This window comes from Monodelphis domestica, chromosome 2 (assembly GCF_027887165.1).
Source record: "Monodelphis domestica isolate mMonDom1 chromosome 2, mMonDom1.pri, whole genome shotgun sequence".
NCBI classification, from domain to species: domain Eukaryota; kingdom Metazoa; phylum Chordata; class Mammalia; order Didelphimorphia; family Didelphidae; genus Monodelphis; species Monodelphis domestica.
Window position 1 is genome coordinate 16,257,993 of NC_077228.1, and position 23,773 is coordinate 16,281,765.

General features: G+C 41.0%; 1 long non-coding RNA gene across 1 annotated transcript in view; it reads left to right on the top strand.

The window, feature by feature from the left end:
* The first annotated feature begins 555 nt into the window (after nt 1-555).
* LOC103102270 (uncharacterized) overlaps nt 556-23,773 on the top strand; it is a 51,260-nt gene continuing 28,042 nt past the window's right edge. Inside the window, exons 1-2 of the long non-coding RNA XR_008915845.1 lie at nt 556-679; nt 1,607-1,710. This is a non-coding gene — a long non-coding RNA (uncharacterized LOC103102270). The remainder of the gene's footprint in view (nt 680-1,606; nt 1,711-23,773) is intronic.

The following is a 23,773-nucleotide window of genomic DNA, read 5'->3' on the forward strand; positions in this document are numbered from 1 at the left end:
GCCCAGGTCTTCCAACGCCCAAGCCCAGGATTCTTTTCTTATTCGTAGGATCACAAGAGGTTTCTAAAATCCTGCAAGGTTCTTTTATAGCTTATTTTATCGGGAAAGGATATTAAAGAATATCTAATCCAACCCCATTATTTTACCCATAGAAGTTTGAGTCTCAGAGAGGCTCTCAAGAAGTGAGTGACAAAACTGGAACTAGAATTCCAACTATAGGATCATGGCTTTAGAACGGGAAGGAATCTTAAAGATCTCTCGTCCAACTTCCTCATTTTTAAAAAGGAGGAAACCAAGGCCAGGGAAAGTAAATTGACTCTTCAAGATCACCTAGGTGATGGATGCAAGAGACGAGGTTCAAATTCAAGGCCTTTTTGTGTTAGGTACAGGGTTCTGAGTTCAAGGCTCTTTCCTTTCCTAGACTACAACCCCTTTCCTACCCACTGGAAAACTCTCCCTGTACTGTAAATCAAAGGTCCTACCACCTGTTGCTCCTTCTCTCATCTCTTAATAGGGAAGGCCTGATAGCCTCTCATTTCATTGCTTGAAATTTCCTTGATTTCTGTGGTTTGACTATAGAACCCAAACTGGCTCCCACCAGCAATGGAGAATCAGGAGACGGTGGAGTGGGGTTGTCTCTGTGAGCTCCAGCGACTCTCTCCTTCCTCTGGGATCACAGGTAATCAATCTCCTGTTGATCACTGAAGACTTTTTATACCCTTCTCCCAACTACCTTTCCAGCCTTCCAAGTCTACTTGACTGACTCCCTCACTCACTCTGGAGTTCAGCTGTACTTGGTGATGTTCTGTCCATAGGATGCTCCATTTTCCTCTCTCTGCACATCTGTACCAGCTGTCCTCCTTGCCTGGAATGCTCATCTCTCATCCCCTGAGACACTTGAAGTTGCTGTTTTCCTTCAAAATGTAGCCCTTAGGGACATCTAGGTAGAAACAGGAGGTCCTGGGTTCTAATCTGACCTCAGCTATGTGCCTCTGGGCAAGTCACTTAACCCCCATTGCTTAGCCCTTACTGCTCTTCTGCCTTGGAATCAATAGGCAATATTGATTCTAAAACAGAAGGTGAGGGTTTAAAAAAGAAAACCAAAACCCAACAGTCCCAGTGCTATCTTCTACAACCAACAATTATTTATAAATGAATTATCTGTCATGAGTATAATTAATTATAATCAATATATTGTGAATTATTTATTTTATAATATTAAAATTGTTTAATAATATTTAGTGCAATTATTAATTAATTCATGCTATTTAGACAATGGTATTTAGTAGGTGCCAGCCATAAGGGATATATAAGGACAAAAAAAGAAGCAATTCTTCCTTACAAGAATCCTGAGTTCTAATGGGGGAGACAGATAATAGGTGAATATATGCCATATATCGGATGTCCCAAAAGTTTTAGGGTGATTTTAAGCGTTAATAGCTTAAATGATCCTCTTTGTTTGCTAATCTTCTGATTGATAAGGTTCTGGTCTTGGGATAATGACATGGTTGTGGAAGCCCTCCAATCAGTCTACAATAGGAGTTCTTAATTTGCTAATTATAAATTGTTTTGTTATTTATATTTCAATATAATTGATTTCCTTTAGAATCCATCTACCAAAGGGGTAAAGCACCAACGATGCTAAGGACTGCTGTTCTCCACCTGGGAGTTGACTAAAATGAACGATCTCTCGGATTTGTCCATAGCTTGGTAAGTTCCAATTTGCTCTTTCTCCCTTTCCTTGTATTTAGCTTTTAACTTTTGTGTACATTTGAAGGGTTATTCTGTAGACAACTGGCTCTGCTTGGCCCCTGGAGGCAGAATCAGAGCAACTTGGTGGAAATTTCAGAGAAATTGTTTTGAGCTTAATGGAAAAACAAACTCTCTGATGTTTGTTGCTTCGTCATTTCGGTTGTGTCCTACTCTTTTATGAACCCATCTGGAGTTTTCTTGGTTTAGCTTAGGCACTGTCATACCTAAGTTGATAAGCCCAAGTTTCCCCCACTTTGGTACGTCCTTTGCCTGTTCCAGGACATGAAGCCAGGGGATGCTGGATCCTGAGAATAAGTCATGGAGATTCATGCCACACACAAAGGAGAGAACAAACCAGGAAGTGATAAAAGCCACCACTTTCCCCCTTTGAAAGGAAAGGCCCATAAATTGGAAGGTCTCCTAATTTATCTCCCTCCACTTATGCCATTAATGAGCTTTGACTGTTTTATTCTGTCACCCTTTTGGTTTCCTAGGCACACAGTCACCAGAGGAGCCTGTGAAACCTCCAGAAGAGTATGTGTTAATGGAATAATTAGTATTTATCTACCATAGAGCAGCTATCAAAATGAAATACTGAGGGCTTTTCGTTTAAAAAGCATTGCTGTAATTAAATGGCCCACTCTAAAGACTTGCTAAGATTAAACTAGTAAAGCAATAATTGCACAATTAAAAAAAGGGGGTCAGGTGAAATAATGCCAATAGCAGACTTGGAAATTCTTTCTCAACAAAAGATGATGGCAGGAGGGAAGGAGGGAGAACCAAGCAGTCACATCCCCTCTCATATACCTCAAGGGATGTCCTAACACTCGCTTTGCTCTTTATTTAGACTTCCCATTCTGAATCAGAATCAGAGATTGTTTCGTTTAGTCTAACTTCCATCATTACAGATAAAAAAAAAACTGAGGTCTAGAGGGGAAATGATTTGACCATTAAATGTAGCTAATTGGTGTCAGAGTCAGGATGGGAACTCTCAAATAAAAGAAAAGGCATACTTGGCTCCTTGGTGTGTGTGTGTGTGTGTGTGTGTGTGTGTGTGTGTGTGTGTACATGTGTGGAGGTGGGGAACGATGTATAAATGTCACATTTACTCTAAGAAAATAAGTCGGTGGGACCAAGGCATATTCTAGGGAACTTCTTTGAAAATCAGACTTTGAGATGATTTCTGGTTGTCCCAATATAGCCCTTGACATTTTCAAAGGACTTTCCTATTCATTTCCTCATATGACCAAAAGGATAATCATCTAAAATAGGCTGTGGAGGGAGCATGGGGAAATGGATCTGGAATTAGACGATCTAGGTTCAAATCCCACTCAGATGCTTGTTAGTTTATGTGTCACCTTGGGCAAATCATGCTCCCCACCCCCTCCATGCCTCAGTATCTTCATAACAATATAAAGCCCAAATTAAACATCCCATCCAAAATGGTACCCAAAAGTGAGATGGCCCCTAAAGTACCTTCCCTAGTTTCAAATCCCTGAATTATGAAATATGACAAAATGAGGAGATAAAATCATAGGCTCAGAGATTATTATTGTTGGCTAGGACTTTAAGACTCATTTAATTTGACCCCATCTTATAGATGAGAAAACCGAGTTTCTAAGACGTATGTCTTTCATGGATGATGTAGATATCACCAAAGGTTAAATGACTTTCCCCAAGCCCCAATACAGATGGCTATTTTATTCTTTGGACTCATTTTCTGCTCTTGTATTAATAGGGTTCATGTGGTTTTAGGAAAGTCAAGTTAGTAAACATTTATTAGGCGCCTACTGTTTGCCTGGTACTTGTTATGTACCAGGGATATAAAAAAATCTCGGACCTCAAGAAGTTCAAAGACTGGTGGAGAGAAACAATCTAAAAGCAACTCTACAAACAAGCCAAAGATGGGATAAATTGGGGGTAGTTCCAGAGAGGGGAAGGACTTCCTGTAGATGGTGGGCTTTTAGCTGAGATTTGAAGGAAGCTAAGGAAGCCAGGAAGCAGAGATGAGGAGGGAGAGGTCTCCAGGTGTGGGGATAGCCAGGAAAAATGGATTTGTTATATCTAGTCCTTCTCTCTTAGGAGGGGCATTTTTTAAAAGGTCCTAGTCTAAAGGAGAAAAAGTATTCCTCTTTCCTTTGCCTTTGATGTGGTTGTAATCAGTGTGTCCTCAGTTCTTCTAGTGTGTGTGTGTGTGCACTTGTGCATTTTGGAGTAGACTTAGATTCAGTAAGACTTGGTGTTGACTCAGTCTCTGACATTCAATGACCTGTATGACTCTGGATAAGTCACTTGACTTCTCTGACATTCAATTTCCTATTTTGTTATGTGGGGATAATTATAGCATTGACTTCCCAAGGTGATGGAGAGAATCAAATGTCATTTGTGGAAAGTGTTTTCCACACCTCATCTTACTATAGAACCATGAGCTATTATTATTCTACTGGAGGGCTCATGGCTTTGCTAGCTTTGGTGCTAGCTCAAATTCAAATCTGACCTCTTAAGCATAGTAAGTGACCCTGGGCAAATCACTAGCCAGTCCTCTGAGACCAGAACTTGCATCAAAGGTGTCAGCCTTCATTGGGAAAAACAGTTCCTGGCCAAGATGTTTCCTATACCAGTGAAACCACAGGTTCGTTCTTTGTTATTGTTTTACCAGACTTGTAGTTTCCCAGAGGCAATAATAATGGTAATTATTATTATTTCATAAAGCTCTGTCTGGCTATCTTAATATTCTTTATGAATCGTGGGTGCATTATGGAGTTCCATTCCATTACTCTACCACAGTTTAACTATTTCCCTATTGCTGGATACTTATGTTGTTTCCTGTTTTTTTTTTTTAATGACAAATAATGCTGCCATAAATAGTTTGAATAGATATCTTTCCCCACCTCCCCCTTCTAAGTAATGCTCACAGTATATAGCCCCAAGAATGGAACGATTGGCCAAAGGGCTCTGATTATTTTATGTGTCACTGAATACACAACACAAATTGATTTCCAAAAAGATCTCCCTGGTTTGTAATTCTCCAAGCAATGAATAAGATAACTGCTTCTCCCTGGTCTGGCCAGAATCATATTCTGTACTTCATATCAAATGTGTGTCATAAATTATGATTTTTTTAAAAAAGGAAAGATAAGAGGCAAAATGGAGATAGTATGTCACTTTGGTTAATACTAAGAAAAATGTGGTGAGGTAAGTCAACTTCATCTTTGCTTATTACTTTTATCCTTCAAGTCCAAATGGATTCCTTTTTAATGATTGAATTTCAGACACTATGGTCAATAGTGTGGGAAATATTTGGGCATTATCTCTGCTCTCTCTCTCCTCAAATCTTCATGGTCAAGTGGATGTTCCCAACTTGGAGTCAAGAGCCCTGGGTGGGAATTCTTGTGACTATTGACAAGATAATGGAAGCATCTTGGGAGCAGAGATTCTTTCATTTTTTGATTTGTATTCCTAGTACTAGAGAAGATAGTGTAATGGGCAGAGAGTTGGCCTTGGGATGGGAGGATCTGGGTTCAAGTTTTTCCTCTGATGCCCACTGATCACGTAACTGGACAAATCATTTAACTTCATCATTGTTCCAGGCAACTCTAAATTTTAGAGAAAGTTTTGATATTGGTAGAGGAACTTTCCTTGCTTGGAATTTCCCTATATTGGTGAAATCACAAGTCCAGTACTAACCTTATCCCATTCCCTAAAACAGTGTCTGGCATAAAATAGTTGCTTAAGAAATGTTAAATGAATGAATGAATTGGCAAGTCATTTCCCTGATGTGAGGCTCAGTTCCCTCACCTGTAAAGTAAAGGATGACCACTCTTGCCTTTGGTTTCTTCCAGGGCTGTCCTGGGTTTTCAGTTAGGCCAAATAACAAACTCTCTTATTGTTATTAATGCAAGACTGTGAATTGCCTAATTTCCTGGTTGTAAGGGTGGTCTTTGATGTTTTTGTGAGTTTAGGATCCAAAATTCATCGTCCTCTGAGACCTTAGTCCATTTTTCTTCCCTCCATCTCTTGAATCCCTCAACATACTTTCTACCTTTTTCAGAACTTTTTCATACAATTAAAACTTGAGTCACAAGTAATTGTCAGGAGGCCATTCTGGAGTGGCAGTTCAGAATGGGTCCTCAATTCTCCTGAATCTCAGCCTAGTTACTTCTCTAAACCTCAAGGGGATGCCACTTTCCACATGTGAGTCCCTTACACTGGCACTAGGAGAATTTCCCACTAAATGAACCTTCCTTAAACATGCTCTCCTCTAACTGGATTTTCTTCAGAAACCTCTGGGTGTCCACCTGCTGTTATCAGATTCCCATTCTGGGATGTTGGGTAAAATGCCAGAGGGGACTTGGTCTAGCACAGGGGTGCTCCTAGGTATTGCCTATGGATTCAGTTGGGGCTTCTTGGCTGAAAAAAAAGGCCCTCATCTGTGTTCATATTGAGCCAAGCAGCTATGTCAGAAGCTAAGAAGCAGGTCCACATTGGACCTGCATCCCCAAAGATGATCAACATTTCTGACCACTCATGAAATCCTTGTGTATCTATGGAGAAGCCAAGGATTTTCTTTTTGGCCAAAGAAAAGCATCAAACTCAGGGGGAGGAGGAGTATAGTCTCTAGGCATGAATATTCCTTGTATAGATGCCATTAATGTGTGTTCCATGTTCTCTGTACTTTTGCCCCTCTTCAGGTAATGCAGCAATCTGTGGGAGAGAGTACCAAAAGTGTACAATCTTCTCTTTGTCACTTCTTTTGCTAGACTGTTTGATTCAATGTCTTTTGTTTAAGCCAAGATGTCCTCTGTTTAGCTGGCAAAAAAGAAACATATTGGTGGGGGCTCATGAGCTATATATCTGAGTAGGAATGACACATAAGATGTATCAACTCTTCATTATTGCATTTCTGGGGAGTGCCTATTTGAGATGGGGGTGTAATCACAATATATGCTCCTGGAAACCAAGACTGTCTGTGTTTCGTCTTTGTATCCTCAGTATAATGTTTGGCCCATAGTAGGTGCTTAATATATGCTCCTGGAATTGACTTGGAAAACTGGCCACTTTATCATGCTTCATGCCTCCATCTTTATGAGTTTTCTAAAATGCCCCCTTTCGAAGAAAAAGAAAGGAGAAAACCCTCTGCTCATTCCAGAACCTTCTGGATAATTAAGTGTCAGAGTCTTTCCAAACAGAACAAAAAAAACCTCTTCACCCCATAGGGGATATTTGAGGGCCAGTCAAGGCCAAGCTAAGTGCAAAAGCCAAAACAATGTTTCCAGCAAACCAGAATGTTTGGGGTAGGCAAAATTTGGGCAGTCACAATGGTACCAAGTAGTTTACCTCTTCAAACCCATACTGGCTTCAGGAAAATGTGCTTTAGCATTGTGTTTCATATTTCATATTCTGTTCAAAACAAATGCAAGTGACAAAAGGACAGGATGTTTGGTGACAAGTGATGAGGAAAGTCCAACTGAGGAGCAAAGGTGAATCAAGGGAATGCCCAGATAACTCCCCACCCCCACCAAAAAAAAAAAGATGTCCAACATCACAGCTCAGGCGATGAATTAGATGCCAAACCATGTGACAGACCCAGAGGCAACTCCGACCCACCAGCCTGAGGAGGCTGCCAAGGAGCCAGATGCTGCCACTTTAAAAATATCTTCCACTGCCTGGCATCTGCACCCTCTGACTGGCAACAGAAGATGAATTGGGAGACTGACGGCGGTGGAGATGGGAGTCAACAGCCCGGGTGTTTTTGAAGTGAGCTGTGCCCCTCATGGTGCAACGACTGGTTTTAACCTCTACACTGCAGCTGGAGACAAGGAAAGGACAGCTGGCCAGAAACTTTGCCATCAATGTTGGCAGAAGAAGCCACAGGCAAGAGCCCAGACTGGGGCCCTCCAGGGCTGAGAGATAGGGGGGAAAAGTCACAGCCCCTTGGCCTGCAGGCCAGAAGAAAGGGCCAGAATGGCTACACTATGTTAGGGAGAGGAGAGAGGTTCCAAGGCCACCTTTTCATTTTCCTTGAATTCTTCCTGATCATAGGTGGCAGCCTGGAATTCCATCAGACGCTGTGATCTGTATCAGAGGGCTTTAGAATGGGAATGGACCTCAGCAGTCATTAGGGTCACACTCAGCTAGAATGGATACTGGCCAGATATATTGGTTTAGAAAATCACAAATTAACATAATCTATCTTATATTGTATTTTTATTATTTTTTTAAACTTTTAAATTCCCCATTATAATTGGGTTCCTGCTGAAATGGGGAGTTTTTCAGGGTTTCTGCAAGTTTGACATCTCCATTTTGTGTAACCCAGCTCTGAAAATGAATCCAACCTATGCTATGCTTCCCAAGCTAGGATCAAGTCCCTTCAACAACCCAGCAGTCCTCTGGCTCAGTGACAATTTGCTAATGTCCTTCTTAAAAGGAATCACTGAGAAGTCATCCCAGTCCTCTGAATGTGGTCTGACCAAGACTGCAGAGAAAGCAGTCTTCTTTCTGTATGCTCCTGCAGCTGCTTTGATTTCTTCTTCTTCTACTACTACTACTACTACTACTACTACTACTACTACTACTACTACTACTACTACTACTACTACTACTACCACCACCACCACCACTCCTCTTACTGATAGCAGATATTCATAGAAGCACTCATATATCTGACCCTGAGATCACATGGAGTGTATTTGCTTGTCAATGTGTTCTGCTCCATTGACTCATTGACATTAAAGTCCGCTAAAATTGTTGGAGTTTTGTTTTTTTCTCTTGGATTCAAGTTAAGCAAATCGAATCCATTTTTTACATGTTAGCTTTTCTGATATTTGAAGTTGCCCATCCTGTTCCTTGGGACAGCTAGGCTGCACAGTGAATAGGGTACTGGGCCTCTGGTTCAAATTTAGCTTCACATATTTCCTTGCTGTGTGACCCTGGGCAAGTCATTTAACACTGTTTGCCTCAGTTTCCTCATCTATAAAATGAACTGGAGAATGGAATGGTAAGTCATTCCAGTGTCTGCCAAGAAAACTCCAAACAAAGATTCAGACATGACTGAAAAAATGAATTAATAACGCATTATACTGTTGACTCACAAAGCCTGCAGTCCCATCTCTGCTTGCAGGTCCCAACTGGAATTCCCTTCAGGTCTTTTTCACAGGAAAAAAGCTGTTCTCCCTCTTCTTCCCCATTTCCCCCCCAGTATTTGGAAACCATTTTGTCTCTCTTTTCAAGGAGCTTAGCAATTAGTCACTGTCAAAATGGGGACAGAATTCTGGACTTGTGACTTTCATGGATTAGAAAAAAAATAGAAATGTAGGAGCCAGATGGGGCCTTAGAAGTCCCCTATCCCAATCCTTTTATTTCATAGAGGGGGAACTGAGACCTCTTGTATAAACAGAGGTCAGTATTTCAACCAAAAGATCAACTATTGTTTCTTTATCAACCCCAAAATAGATGTGCCCAGAATTGTACTAAGTGCTGCAAAGAAAAAAGTGAAAACAAAATCTGCTCTCAAGAAACTCTAATTCAAATTTTTATATTGATTTCCCCTTAAAAGATGTTTGAGAAAATTAGGTGATACTTTCCACTATGTATGTCATATCTTCACTTGTCTTTCTTTCCATTCAAAGTGTTGCTCCTAGTACATGCTTATTCCCTTTTTGCTTTACTTGAGCACTTTTCCTCCAGGGGTGATAATCCCAGCTATTTAAGTTTTGAATGGACTGCTTTGAGAAGTAGTGTATTCTCCCTCATTCAAAGCCTTAAACCCAAGGACTGAGTGACTGTACTTGGGAGATATCATTAGTATGATTAATTTTTAGTTATTTTCTTATTACCAAACCTTAGTATAAATTGAATTTGAGTATAGTGAATGATTTCAAAAAGATATAACATATGGCCTTTTTGTTAGGATATTTGAAACCTATTTTAATCAAAATTAATTGATATTGATCTATAGTTCTGTTTTGCTTTATCTTTGCCTGGATTAGGTATTAGGACTGTATTTATTTCATCAAAGGACTTTGGTAGGATCTTTTCTTTCTCAGTTTTTGAGAATACTTGCATGGAGTTGGTAGGGCACATTTCAGAAGGGATTAATTTTCTGGTAAGGGTTGTACTAGATCACATCTGGTGCTCTTCCATTTCTCCAAATCTGATGATGTGGGCTTTCTGTGAATTCTCCCTCTTCTTGAGCTCTTCTTATCCACTTCTGTACCATCCTTCAAAGTCCAGACTAAATACAGCTTCCTTAATAAAACCTTCCTGATCCTCTTAGCTGGAAGTGATCTCTCCTGCCTGCAAATTACCATATTGCTTGGTATCTCTCTAACTGCATTGCTATACTCTACCTTGTGCAATATAGCTCTTCTCTTATTTTCCTAAAGTTATGTCAAGCTTCTTGAAGGCAAGAATTGTATCTTATTCCTTTTTATATTCTCCACAAACCCAAACAAAAGGTCTTTCGCCCCCTCCTCCAGAATAGGTGACAAAATAAATAGACATCAAATGAAGTGAACAAGTGATAGAACATACCTTATAGGTGCCAGTTATAAGGGATACAGAGCCAAAAGAGTCCTTATAAAGTTTACTTTCTCCTGAATTTGATTGCATTCAATTAATCTCAGGCCCAGAAGTGAATGGGAGGAGATGAACAGACTAAATCACATTTGGGAAATTGTTCAGCGTTGTCAAAGGTTATTCTTGTTTACTCAGAAATTTTATATACATAGATTGTTGATATTTTGATTCTGATTTTGAATTTTTCTTTCTCCCAAAGTTTAATTTTTCTTCCATTTGTTTTTTATGTTTTTGGCTTTCTTTTGATAATTGACTCATACACCCCATAACAAAAAATAAATACATGGCAAAAAAACAGATATTTTCAACACCAGGATTCTTCTGGTCATGCTCTGACTGCCAATTGTGGAGCATAATGGTGTCCAAAGATTCCAAATTATGGATAACCAAAAAGCAATGGAAAAACTTCTGAGAAGGCTAAGTAATTCACAGCACATTATCAAAAATGATGACTTGCACTTAAGAAATAGCCTAGGTGATCTCATCATGGGCATGGATGACACTAGAAAAGGAGATAGACCTGTTGTAGCATGGGTGAGAGACAACAGATGGAAAGTCCAAGTGATGCCCATGTATGTTGATTCCTTAGCAGTGGTAGATAGGAAGAGAAACTGATCCTGTGATTTCAATAACATAGAGAATCCACAATGAAGAAGCCCCCTGTGGCAGTGCAGGAGGTCTTTACAACTTCTAGATAGAAAGAATTGCCTAGAACACTGGGAAGTCAGCGCCCTGCTTGGGGGATATACAGCCTGTACAGATGAGAAGAAGAGCTTGAATTCAGTGCCAAAACCAAATTCAGAACCAAAAAAGTTCCGGAGTTTTTCTAATCACTTTCTCATTTTGCCTTTAAGCTCTACTGTTCACAAAATATTGAAAGCCAAAAGGAAAGGCTCTAGAATGTGGGGTATATCCAGGACTATGCCAGGACATGTTTAACAACTGGATTTTCCCAGAAAATTTTTTTATACATTAAATATTTTAGATGCAAATACCTTTTATTTGTAAAATAGGTTATATTTTATATATTTGTAATGTGTATTATGCTATATTTATAATTATATGCAAATATACTAATTATATCACAGATTAAACATAAATATATAATATACATTTATATCATATATATTTTACATGTATCATTAATATGTATAACACATACATACTTTTAGGTTTAATCTGCATTATTAATATTTTCTCCATCACGTTCTTAAGTCTAAATCATCCACACAACAATAAGCCAAGTCTTAATTTGGAGCTTTTGTTGATTTCTAATATGAATGCTCACACTCTCATAAGCTGATTTCAGCAGACTCCAGCACATCCCTGCCGTCATCCCTGGATGACAAGGACAAGAATCAATCATCATGTATTTAAGTGTCTATTATGTAACAGGCACTGGGCTAGAGCCTGGGAAAATAGGAATAAAGAACAAGAGTCCCTACTTAGGAGGAGTCCATTAGCCAGCGGATATTTACCAAACATTACTCAGTAAACACTAATCCCTGGAGATCTCAAGAATGGCCAAAGAGAGACCCTGTCCTCAAGGAGCTCACAGCCCCAGAAAGGATGGAGGGTGTAACTATGTACACACAAGATTGCTATAGAGTAAATGGAAACTGATTAAAGGTACTTGAAAGTGGGAAACAATGTCTACACCCAAGAAACTGCAACGATGTTGACATTCATGGTGTGGAATGTCTCATGGCTAACAACACTGGACAAACAGGAAAGAGAATTGAGATTAGAAGGAGAAGGGAGCTTAAATGAGTTTAGAGGAAGAGGCCACTGCCTAAAGAGGGGAGGGCATTTGTACAGCCTAATTTGGGTTTCAGAACTTTAGAAACTTACTTTGGACTGCTCCAGTCTTTAGCATTTTACTTCTGTTTTCATTTTCCAATTGGAGGACTCAGGAGTCCTGCTATCTTTTAATTAAAAGCTAAACACTGAGCTGGGCATGAGAGATAAGGAGATAAAAGTTGGTAGTGTGATGTGCTTAGGCTCAGGAAGATCTGAATTTGAATGTCACTTTAGACACATATGGTGGATAAGGTCCCAGGCTAATTGTATAACCTCTTCAAGCCTCATTTTACCTTTCTGCAAAATGGGAATAATAATAACACTATAGGTGATGCAGTAGATAGAGCATAGGCACTGGATTCAAGAATACTTGAGTTCAAATCTAGCCTCAGACACACATTCTAGCTATATGACTTTGGGCATGTCACACTACCCTATTGACCTCAGTTTCCTCATCTGTAAAATGAGCTGGAGAAGAAAATGGCAGACCACTCCAGGATCTTTGCCAAGAAATCCCCAAGTGGGATTATCAAGAATTGGACACAGTGGAAAACAATTGAAGAACAAAAACAAGAGGATTGTTTTAAGGCTCAAATGAGATCATATATGTGAAGAGTTTTGCAAATCCAAAATCTATGTGCATATAGAACAAGTTTCCAAGAGCTTTGGAAGTTTAGGATCAATGAGTTGGAGCTGGAGATTTCAAATGCTATTTGAAAGCAAAACCTTAAATACCCAATGTTAGATAGAAGTGAAAGAGAAATATCTAAGGAGAGAGAGATAGAAGATAGACATAGAGAGACAGAGAGTTGGACAGGTTAAAGATTTAAAAAATGATTGGGCTTTATTTACAGAGCTCAGCTGCTCTTGGGTTGGGCAAGGGCTAGATGGTGGTAGGGGTGGTAATGACATTCTTAGGGTGTGCTGGACCAATTCCCACTATAACTGCTTACCTGGTTAAATTACTAGGGGCAGTCTGCCATGATTTCTTCCTTATTTCTTCCTGTCTTGTACCTATCTGGTGGAAAAGGTACCTTCTCCTTCCTAGGAAAGCTAATTTCCTAGGCCTGGACAAGGTGAATAGGTATCATCACAGTAGTTTCTTTGATCTTGAGTGTCTTAAACCTTTTCAAAGCACCATGGCAACTACTGATATACTGAATAGGTTTTGAACATTTTAAAAGACTGAATCAATGTCCATTATAATTGGTATTGCTTTATTGGAAACAGCATGGCATATTGGATGGAGGGGTGGCCTCAGAGCCAGGAAAATCTGAATTCAAGGCTTGCCCCTGTTACATGTTGAGTGTTTGATTCTGGTTAAGTCAATAAATCTCTTAGTTGCTCTTAGCAACTCCACTAGTCCAAAACTTAGCAAGGAGGAATTGACCTCCATTGGTAGAAGGAGTTTCCTCATCTGGAAATGTTGTTGTTTAGTCATTTAATCATATATCTGACTCTTCATGATCCCATTAATAAGGTTTTCTTGGCAAAGACACTGAAGTAGTATGCCATTTCCTTCTTCAAAGTCCCCATTTTCCAGTTGAGGAAACTGAGGCAAATAGAGATGAAATGACTTGCTTAGGGTCACAGAGCTAGTTAGTGTCCAAGGCTAGATTTGAACTCAGATCTTTTTGACTCCAGGCTCATTTTTCTATCAACTGTACCACTTAGCTGCCTTATCTGAGAATAGCCTAAACAAACAAACAAAAAATCAAAGGACTAGTCCTTATCAGTTGTGATTTCATTAATGTAGATAATTCTCATTGGAGAAAAATCCCCTCTACCAATTCTGGTCATTATCTGCTCTGAAACCAATAGTCAAAATAGAGGAACTATCCAAAATGCCATGATAATTTTCGCAATTAATGTATTTCATTTAGTACTTTAAGATCTGCAAAACATTTTGTATATAATGCTTCATCAGAATTCACAAAAACTCTGTGAGGGAAGTGTTATTATGATCACATTTTTCAGATAAGAAAGTTGAGGCTGAGAAATGTTTACTGACTTACAACCCATTTGATCCCATGAGCCCCCAGTTTCCTCATTTATAAAATGATTAACTTTGGGTAATATATTATTTAATTACTATATAATTACTCTATAATTCCATTAAAATGCACAGTTCCTCCTCGAGGGGGTCCATAGTCTCTCTGGGGAGAGAAAATATATTCAAATGAAAAGTTTTCTTATTTGTCTTTTTTATTTATTTTTGAGACTACATCTCCCAGTCTTAATCGAAGTGGTCACTCACAGCTGCCCATGAGCATAACTTTGACCTGCTTTGCTTGTGACTGGTGGCCCTCTTCTCTAGGGGGTTGCCCATACTGGTGTCATACTTAGTATGCACCCCATAGAGGCTTTAGCCAGACTACAGAATTCCTAAACTCAAGGGTTACATGAGCCTCAGCTTCCCTGGTAGCACAGATCATAGGCACCAAATCCCAGTCCATGAGAAAATGTTAAGATGAAAGATGTCAGGAGGCAATATTGCCAGGGGCTAAGTTGAGGCAGAGCCCCTTACAGGCTGGCAGGGTCAGAGTAGACCCCTGGAGCAGACAGACTTCCAGATGGACTTTAAAGGTGAGATTTGGAGAGGAGAACATGAGAGAAATTCAGAGGGGTTTGGGACAGCTGGGGATGTATATGTGGGGAGTTCTCATGAGCAAGCATTCAAAATGGAGCTTCAGAAAAATTTCCTTGACAAATAGAACTTGTCAATTGCCTTTAGAAGGTCAGAAAGACTCATGTAAAGGAGTAGTGGGTGATAAGGCTGAAGCTGGCCAGACTGTGGAGACTTGGTCAGTCTCAGGAGTTCCGTGTTTCTCCTGGAGATGACAGGGAGCCACTGATGATTGCTGAGCAGAGGAATAGCCAAGTGAAACCATGTTTAGATGAAACATACTTCACAGAGCTAATTTATTTCAATTCATAGTTAATAAGCACCTGCTATGTAGAAAGCAAAAGGCTAGGATACAGATTCAAAAATGAATACAAAGCAATGCAAAGACAAGAACAAATGAAACACTTCCTACCTGGGAGGAGTTTACATTCTACTTGTCCAAGGAAATAGGTTCATAGAAAGTCATTTGATGAGGGAGAGGGCACTGTTGACCAATAATGGGACTGCAGAGAACACCTTAAATAGCTCCACTAGGAAGCCTTGAAGGAAGAGATACATTGGTGAGGGTGACGTATGCTCCAAGAATGGGGGATGGCTTGTTCAAAGTCAGGGTTACAGTAACTTTCACTTCCCATTTGGGAAACAGTGGGCCAGTTAAGTGGAAAACAACAGAAACAGGAATCACTGAAATATACAAGAAGATCCCTGAGGGCTTAAAAAACCACACACTAGCATTGTCTATGTTCCATTGCATTTTTATTGATTTTTATTAAATATTTTCTAATTACATTTTAATCTGATTTGGCTGCACTGGGAGCATTGCTGGTCAACCAGCAATCAGGAAAATCCAGGTTTGAAACCAGCCTCAGGTGCTTGTTAGCTGTGGGACTTTGGGAAAAATAACTTAAACTTTCCGTGCCTCAGTTTCCTCATTTGTAAAATAAAGGGGTTGGCCTCAGTGACCTCCGACATTCTGAGGTCCCTCTAAGCTATAACTCTATGATGTTATGATGAGTTATAAAACCAGGAGGGCTCAAGGGAACTTGGCATTGTTCTCCTTTCCCCCACCACCTCACCACCCATTTTGAGGAGTTCAGTTTGAGGAAGTGAAGGTCCTGAGAATCTCACTGCTCTGCCTGGGTGGAATGACAGACAGCAAGAGACTCTCTGCTTTGGTTCCACCCCGCCCCCCGCCCCAAATAAAAAAAAGTCTGCCGGAGATATAAATATTTAAAAACAGGAGCTAGACTAAGAGGGTTCGCTTTCACCGCTCCCGAGTTGGCAAGCTCTGCACCCACCCACCAGATAGCATTTGATTCCGTGTAAATTCAGTGGCACTTCTGGGTAGCACATCCTAAATCCTAACACGGGGAAAAGGGAAAATGACGGCGACCCCTGTAAACTATTTTTGTAGTCTGAAACTGAGACGGGGCTGGGTTGTGAATGCCAGATTGAATAGGGATCTGAGAAAAATTGGGTGGGTGGGTGGGTGGTGGTGGTGGTGGGATTTTTTTTCCTGCTGTTCGGTAATTTTTGTTTCTAGCTCTAAAGTTCTCTTCCCTGTTATCCCTCCAGTAGGAGGCTAGAGCCCTATTCTTGTCCCACAGGAGTATTATGATGATTTTTTTAACGGCTCTCTTGGCAGAGCTGGCCAAGCGGAATGCCCATCCACGGATGGATGGGTGCCATGCATGCTGCTTTCCTTTGTTTCTTCCATGTGCCAGGCTCCCAAACTGCTGCGGATATGGGGAGAGGGATGAAGGACAGAGGCTTTTCATTCTCCCTTTTGGATAAATCTAGGGGGAGTGGATGGGAAATGGTGAGAAATCAAATAGGTTGAGAGAAGGAGCTTCACAATTGAGATTTCTGTAACTTGGGGTGGATTAGGGGGCATTAATGAGGACTTTGCTGGTGGGGCTCTAATCATGGCAAATCCACTGCCCGGATCATCTTTGAACTTGAAAGGAGGAGAAGCCCTGCTCCCCCCCCCTCCCCAAGCGCCTGTGTCCTTTCTCCAGCTCATTGGATTTCCTAGTCTACTCTTCTTTCCCAAAATACAGGGGATCATTTCCTGTCTTTCCCCTTGCTCTGGAGAATGCATTTCTCTTAACTGTTCTGTCCTTAGAGTGCCTTTTCTAGCTTGCTCAGGACTCACAAGAGTTAATAGGCAGAGGAGGGAGGGAAAAAAAAACAACCCAACAACCCAGTTGCATTAAAGCCTGGGGCCTGTCACCTCTTCTTGGCAATTACATTGCTAATGGCTGGGTCCCAAGCAAAGTGGCAAAGAATATCTCTTCTCACGTTCCCAACTCACAGTGCATTCCCAAATACCAGATGGTGTTTTTGGACTCCATTTCACTATGTTTGATATGACAATACTTTTGTATAATGTTAAATTATATATAACAATTGCAAATAGCCGAGATCAGAACAACTCCGAAATGGAAAATTAGACACAAGCAGGAAAGATAGAAACTAAAGCCTGGGGACTTTCATGTGCCCCCATTGTGTCCTGTTTCCCTGGGATTTTCTTTTAATCTGAAGAAGATTGGCAGAGGGAGTGGGGGGGGGGGAGGAAGCGGGCCGAGGAGGGGGCGGGTGGGGAGTGCAGCCTGGCCCTTGCAATGGAATGGTCCCAAACAGGGACTGTCTCTCTGACAGAATTTGGTGCACAATATCACAAAGTTGCCAGACGTGCAGATGACGGATAGCGAATCGTACAAAGGGGCAAGAAAGTGGAAATAAATCAAGGGGGACTGACCCCTCCCCCCTCCCTCTTCCATCTCCAAAGTTATTGGCAACTGCATGGAAACGGGGTGGGGGCGGGAAAAGGATGCTAAAATGAATGAACGTGCGCTTTCCCTCCTTCCCTCTCTTCCCTCCCCCCCAGGCCCCACAGGTATCTTTTGGCTTCAGTAACACGGCAGGATTGGGCAGGTGTTTGTCGGAACAGTACCAAGGGAAGCCTCTCTGGACACGCTCAGGGAAGGTTTCCCTAGCTGTGAGTTGTCTGGATGACTAGAAGAGGGAGGGGGTCAGGGAATGGGTCCACGTCCTGGAAAATCTCTGAAAGTTCAGCCTTCCAAGATATCGTGCCGCTAAAGGGTCCTCCTGGGTTCCTCCTCTACCCCTGATCGAAATGGGGGAGACTCGTTTTGGAGCTGTTCACCCGCGGGTAACCGGCCGGCTCCTCAGCCTCTTTCCCCATCTTTCCAAACGGGTCTTATCTGCACCGTGCAGGAATTGTTGATTCCAGCCCAGAGCAAATGCGTAACAGCCAAGTGATAAACTGCTCAAAATTAGTCTTAAATGGGGGGAAGAAGCAAAGGAAAACAAAACGGAAAAGCCCTGATGGCAGCTTCCTGAATGGGGAAGGGGTGGGGGATGGGGCGCCCCAGAACAGCCGCCGGCAGGAGGAAGCTGCTGCTGCTGGGCAGCTCCTTCTTGGCTCAGCTGGAAGACTGCTCCCTGTCAGAGTCCGCCATGCCCGCCCGGATGACTGGCTGGGAATGGACGCCTCTCTGTGTTTTCCCTGGGACCTCGGAGGCGTTGGTTCTCCAGCCCACAGCCCTAGTCTGCTAGACCCAAGCGGGCCCTATTCAGCCCCCCTAGCCTGGCCCTGGCCATTCGCCTGCACTCCCAGCTCAGAGCAAACCCTTCCTTCACAGAAAGCTCTCCCGGCTCCAGTGACTTCTACATAATTAACAATAACTTGTAGTAATGCAATGGAAGAATCCCTTTAATGGGCCGCGATGGGCGAATGTATAGCCCATCTTTCTTTGTCATTTGAGAAAAGGGGCCCCATGCAGGGCTGCTGGTTGCTGAGTGATGCTTTGTTGTCTCCACCAGGCAGTTGCAGAGTACCAGCTGCACTGGCAGGTAGCCGGCAGTGCGAGGAGATCGCTGCCAAACTATACTATACAAAGGAAGCAGTGCCAGAGAAAGAGGGACCTTTGGGCAGGCTGACCTCTGGCCCCCGAAGCCAGCATGGATCCCATATTCAGCGCTCGCAAACAATCGCATCTTTCATTCCACCACAAACTATGATTAGAAAGGGCCCTATTTAGGATGGGGAGGATGCCTTGAGAGTTCCCAGCAATGGGATGTTTGGAATTTCCCCCCCTCCTGTTTCTATTGGTGACAATATTTTCCTTAACCTGGAGCAGGATGAGGTAAATAATTAGCTGGGAAAATAAAAAAAAAGTCAACAAACCTCCTCGCAGGAGAAATTTGGGGAAACCTATTTGGATGAGAGGGAAACTTTGCCATTTGCAATCACAAGACTGGAGGCAATATGGTGGAGTGTATAGATCAATCATTCAATCAACAAGCATTTATTATGCACTTACTATGTACCAGAAACTCTACTAAGGATGAGATTACAAAGAAAAAGAAAAAGAAAAACTCTCCATGGAGGACACATTCCTTAAAAAAGAAAAGAAAAGAAAAGAAAAACCCTTTTCTTTCTTAGAATTGATACTCCAAGGCAGAAGAGCGGTAAGGGCTAGGCAATGTGGGTTCAGTGATTTGCCCAGTATCACACAGCTAGGAAGTGTTTAAGGTAAGATTTGAATCCATAACCTCCCATCTCTAGGCATGACTTTCCTTCTACTGAGCCACTAGTTGCCCCTTAGACCATACATTTTTTTTTAATGGAAGAGACCACAAACAAAAATAGAAATGTAAGAAATTTATATGGAGTGGAGTGAATGGAAGAAAACCATTTTTGTTCACTATGTATAGTCTTCAGGTTGAGAATATCTTTTTTGAGAGAGGAATGCTGATCAATCAATAACATTTATTAAGTACTTAACATGAATCAGCCATTGTACTTAGAGTTAGGAACATCAAGGAAAAGCAAAAATAACCCCTGCCCTCAAGGAGTTTATATTCTTAATTGAACATTAAACTTGGAGCCAGGAAGATCTGGGTTCAAAATCCAGGTAACGATAGTGGGCAAGGACCACAGACAAGTCATCTCTCTTTGCTAAGGCTGTTTCTTCCTCTATAAAATAGAAATAATATGATCATAATCACAATTTATCACACACCTTCAGACAGGCTAAAATGATAAAAAGGGGCAAAATGGCACATGTTAGAGGGGATGTGGAACAATGGGGACAGTGACACACTGATGGTGGAACTGTCCAGCTGATCCAACCATTTTGGAGAGCAATCTAGAATTGTGCCCAGGGAATTATAAAACTATGTATACCTTTTGACCCAGCAATGCCACTCTTAGGTCTATTTCCCAAGGTGATCCGGGAAAAGGGAAAAGAACCTATATGTTCTCAAGTATTTCTAGCAGCTGTCTTTGTGGTGTCAAAGAAATGGAAATTGAAGGAATGCCCATCATGTGGGAATGGCTGAACAAGTTGTGGAATAGGATTGTGATGGGATACTATTGTGCCACAAGAAATAATGAATAGGCTAATATTGGAAAACCTTGGAAAGACCTATAGGAAATTATGAAAAGTAAAATGGGAAGAACCAAGAGGACATTATATACAGCAGCAGAAAAAATGTTAAAAAACAGAAAAAAGAAATGTTAGATGTTGTTTTATATACACATATCTTTTTGTTAAATGATGCCTTCTCTAATGGGGGAGATGAAAAGGGAGAGAATTTCCTGGGAATTGTAATGTAATAAACAAACAAATTAAACAAGAAAGAATCCCATTGTTATCCACTAGGTAATAAATTCTTGGAAGCCAATTAATTTTGTTTTCATTTATATTTGTATCTCTAGCATTTAAGATAGTATTGGGTACATAGTAGGCACTTAATAAATGTTGATTTATTTTTTTTTTGTTACTTTTAAGAGTCTTGGGAGTCTCAAGTGAGGCCATAGGATCAGAGCTATAGAGGTAGAATCAAACAATAAACATTTATTAAGGTTATACTATATGTCAGGCACTTTGCAAAGACAAAAATAAAAATCACTCCTCTACCCTGAAGGTGTTTACATTCTAAGAGAAAGGGTCCCAGGGACCATTTAATTAGACCATGCCATTTTTCAGATGAGAAAACTGAGGCCAAGGCAGGTTAAGTACCAGCTAGCCTGAGGTCACATTGGCAGTCAGTCAGTCAATAACATTTATTGAACAGCTAGGATGTGCCAAGGTGTATAGAAATTGTTGTATAAACATCAGTTTCAAAAAATCATCATTGGAAGGGACCTAAGAAATCTCTTTGGCCAGCTCCCTCATCTCACAGACAGTGCCATTAAGCCCAGAAAGGGGGAATCATTTGCCCTTGATCACCTAATGATGGAAAGGCAGAGTTGAGACTAGGACCCATGACCTAGCAGGCGCTGTCCACCACACTGCTGTAATTCCCAGATCAAGCTAAATCCAAGTCCTTCCCTGGTCTTCTGGAGGGAAGCATGTGTGAATAATGAAGGTGATTTTTCTAACTCATTGCTACAGTCAAATATGTATTTCTTTCATTTCTCAAGTCCAACTTTTAAGATCTCAACTTAAAAAGACTGGTGGGCTGTTAAACTATTGCATTCATAATAACAGTAGGGCCATGATCCCCTAAGCTTCAGAACAAAACTGAGAGGCGGGGACTACAGAGAGAGCACCATCATCTCTGCAGGGGGAAACTGAGGCAGAGGTTAAATGATTTTCTCAGGGTCACTCTGACAGGGTCATGGGGTGAGATTTTCAGTTCAATTAAATGTAATAAACATTTATCAGTCACCTGACAGCACAGCTGATAGAGTATCAGGTCTGGAGCCAGAAAGACATGAGTTCAAATCTGATCTCTGACTAGCTGTGTGACCCTGGGCAAGTTGCTTAACTCTGTCTGCCTCAGTTTTCTCATCTGTAAAGTGAGTTAGAGAAGGAAATGGCAAAGTGCTCTTGATACTTCTGTCAAGAAAAGCCTACCCTGAAGATGTTGAAATTCTAAGAGAAAGGATCCCAAGGACCAGATAATTAGACCATGCCAAAAGGAAGAGTCAGACATGAACTGAAATGACTGAACAACAGCAGGTGCCAAGTACTGTGCTAGGGGCCAGGGATGCAAAAAGAGGCCAAAGACAGCCCCTGTTCTCAAGCTGTTCACAATCTAATGAGAGAGGGGACCCCCTAGGTGTCTCAGTGTATAGAGAGCTAAGTCTGGAGTCAGGAGGACCTGAGTTCAAATTTGGTCTCAGACACTGCCTAGTTGTGTGACCCTGGGCAAGTCACTTCATCTTGTTGGTCTAGCCTTCCAGTTTTAGAATTGTCTACCCTTAGTTACTTCTATTAACAGTAGAGTTTAAAACAAATTAAAACAACAATCTAATAGGGGAAATAATATACACACAAATATAGACAAAGCAAGTTATAAACAAAATAAATAGGAGATAGTTAAAAGAGGAATGGTATTGTATTTAATGGATTTGAACCCATGTCTTTCTGATAATAAATCTGGTGATTTATTCACTATATTACTCCTCCACTAGATACTGGGTTTGAATATTCTCAATAACTCATAGGGTAGCATTAAAGATAACAAATAAATTAATAAAAATCCTTTAAATAATTTAAACCTGTTTTTCATATATTACCTCATAGAAATAGACCTACAAGGAACCTCAGAGGCCATTTTGTTGAATATTTTCATTTTACAGATGAGGAAACTGAGACTTGGAAATCTTATACCAATCAGTCAATAAATATTTATTAAGCACCTACTATGTGCCATGCCATGCTGTAGGCCTTGGTTTCCTCATGGCCAACTAGTCCAATATCTCTGCCAAGAAAATCTCAAATGGGGTCATAAAGTTGGATACAGCTGAAAGACATTTGAGTGAAATTGTGTCACGTACTGTGCTAAACTCTAACCTTCACCAAGGGCATACAGGTGGTGAGTGGGCTTTTTTTTTTTTTTAAGTATTAAGAATTTCCAGAGACACTGTTGTGTCTGGATCTTTGAGTGTCAATGGACATGTTGGCATTTAAAGTCATGCAATGTAAGTGTCTGAATCCATCCAAACATTTCCCCTTCCCATTCTAACCCAGTAGTCCAGAAGGCATTTCTGAACTTAATTCTGCAAGATGAATTGCTTGGCAAAGCCGTGTGGTACAATGGAAAGAGCCTTGGAATTGGAGTCAAAGGCCTCTGTTCAACTCTCCCTCTTCCATTCATAACCCAGGATATTGGGCTGCTGTGATCTTCCATCCCCTTGGAGGGGCCTCAGCATCCCCATTGTGTTGGATTAGATGATTTCTAATCTGTAGAATTAGATGAAATCTGTAATTTTGGCTTTGCTCTCCAAAATTGGGTCTTCAGGCAAGTCCCTTATACAATGAATGATGAACTTAAAAATGGATTCCAGGGTCTTTGGCAAATCTTGGAGTTTGCTCATTACAAAATGGCAGTCATTATTCATCACTCTCTAAGTATTCTTGAAGAGTCCATCACAAATACTTGGGAGAAGCTGAGGTCTCAGTTTGGCTTCTGAATGTGTTCTGAATGGCAGTAGGGCTAACTCTAGATGTCAGAACCAAGTTTAGCATCAATATGGCGGCCTCTAAGAGCTGGGATAGGGAAGGGTACCAGCCTGCCGAACCAGTGAATCAGCCCAGTCCACAGATAAAGCAGGTCAAGATTCCTGTGCTAACCAGCTGAGGGACTGGGCCCATGAGTGGCTGCTATACTTCCAGCTGGATGAGATAGGGAGATCCAGCTATTAAAAAACAATGCCCATCCTGTGCCAGGCACTTTCATACACACTGGAGATACAAAGAAAAAAATGAAACCATTTCTGACCTCATTCTACTGGTAGAAATTATGCAGGATGCATATACACACAGTTTGTAATCAGAAGGTCTGGGTTCAAATTCTGACTTGACTCTTTACTAATTTTGTGACCTTGGGCAAGTTCCTTTCCTTCATTGGGCCTCAGTTTACTCAACTGTGAAAAGTGGAGGAGACAGTATAGTGAAGGAGAAAGGAAGCTGAATTTGAAATAACAGGATCTGTGTTTGAATTTTAACTTTGCCACCTGCTTCCTGTGTGTCCTTA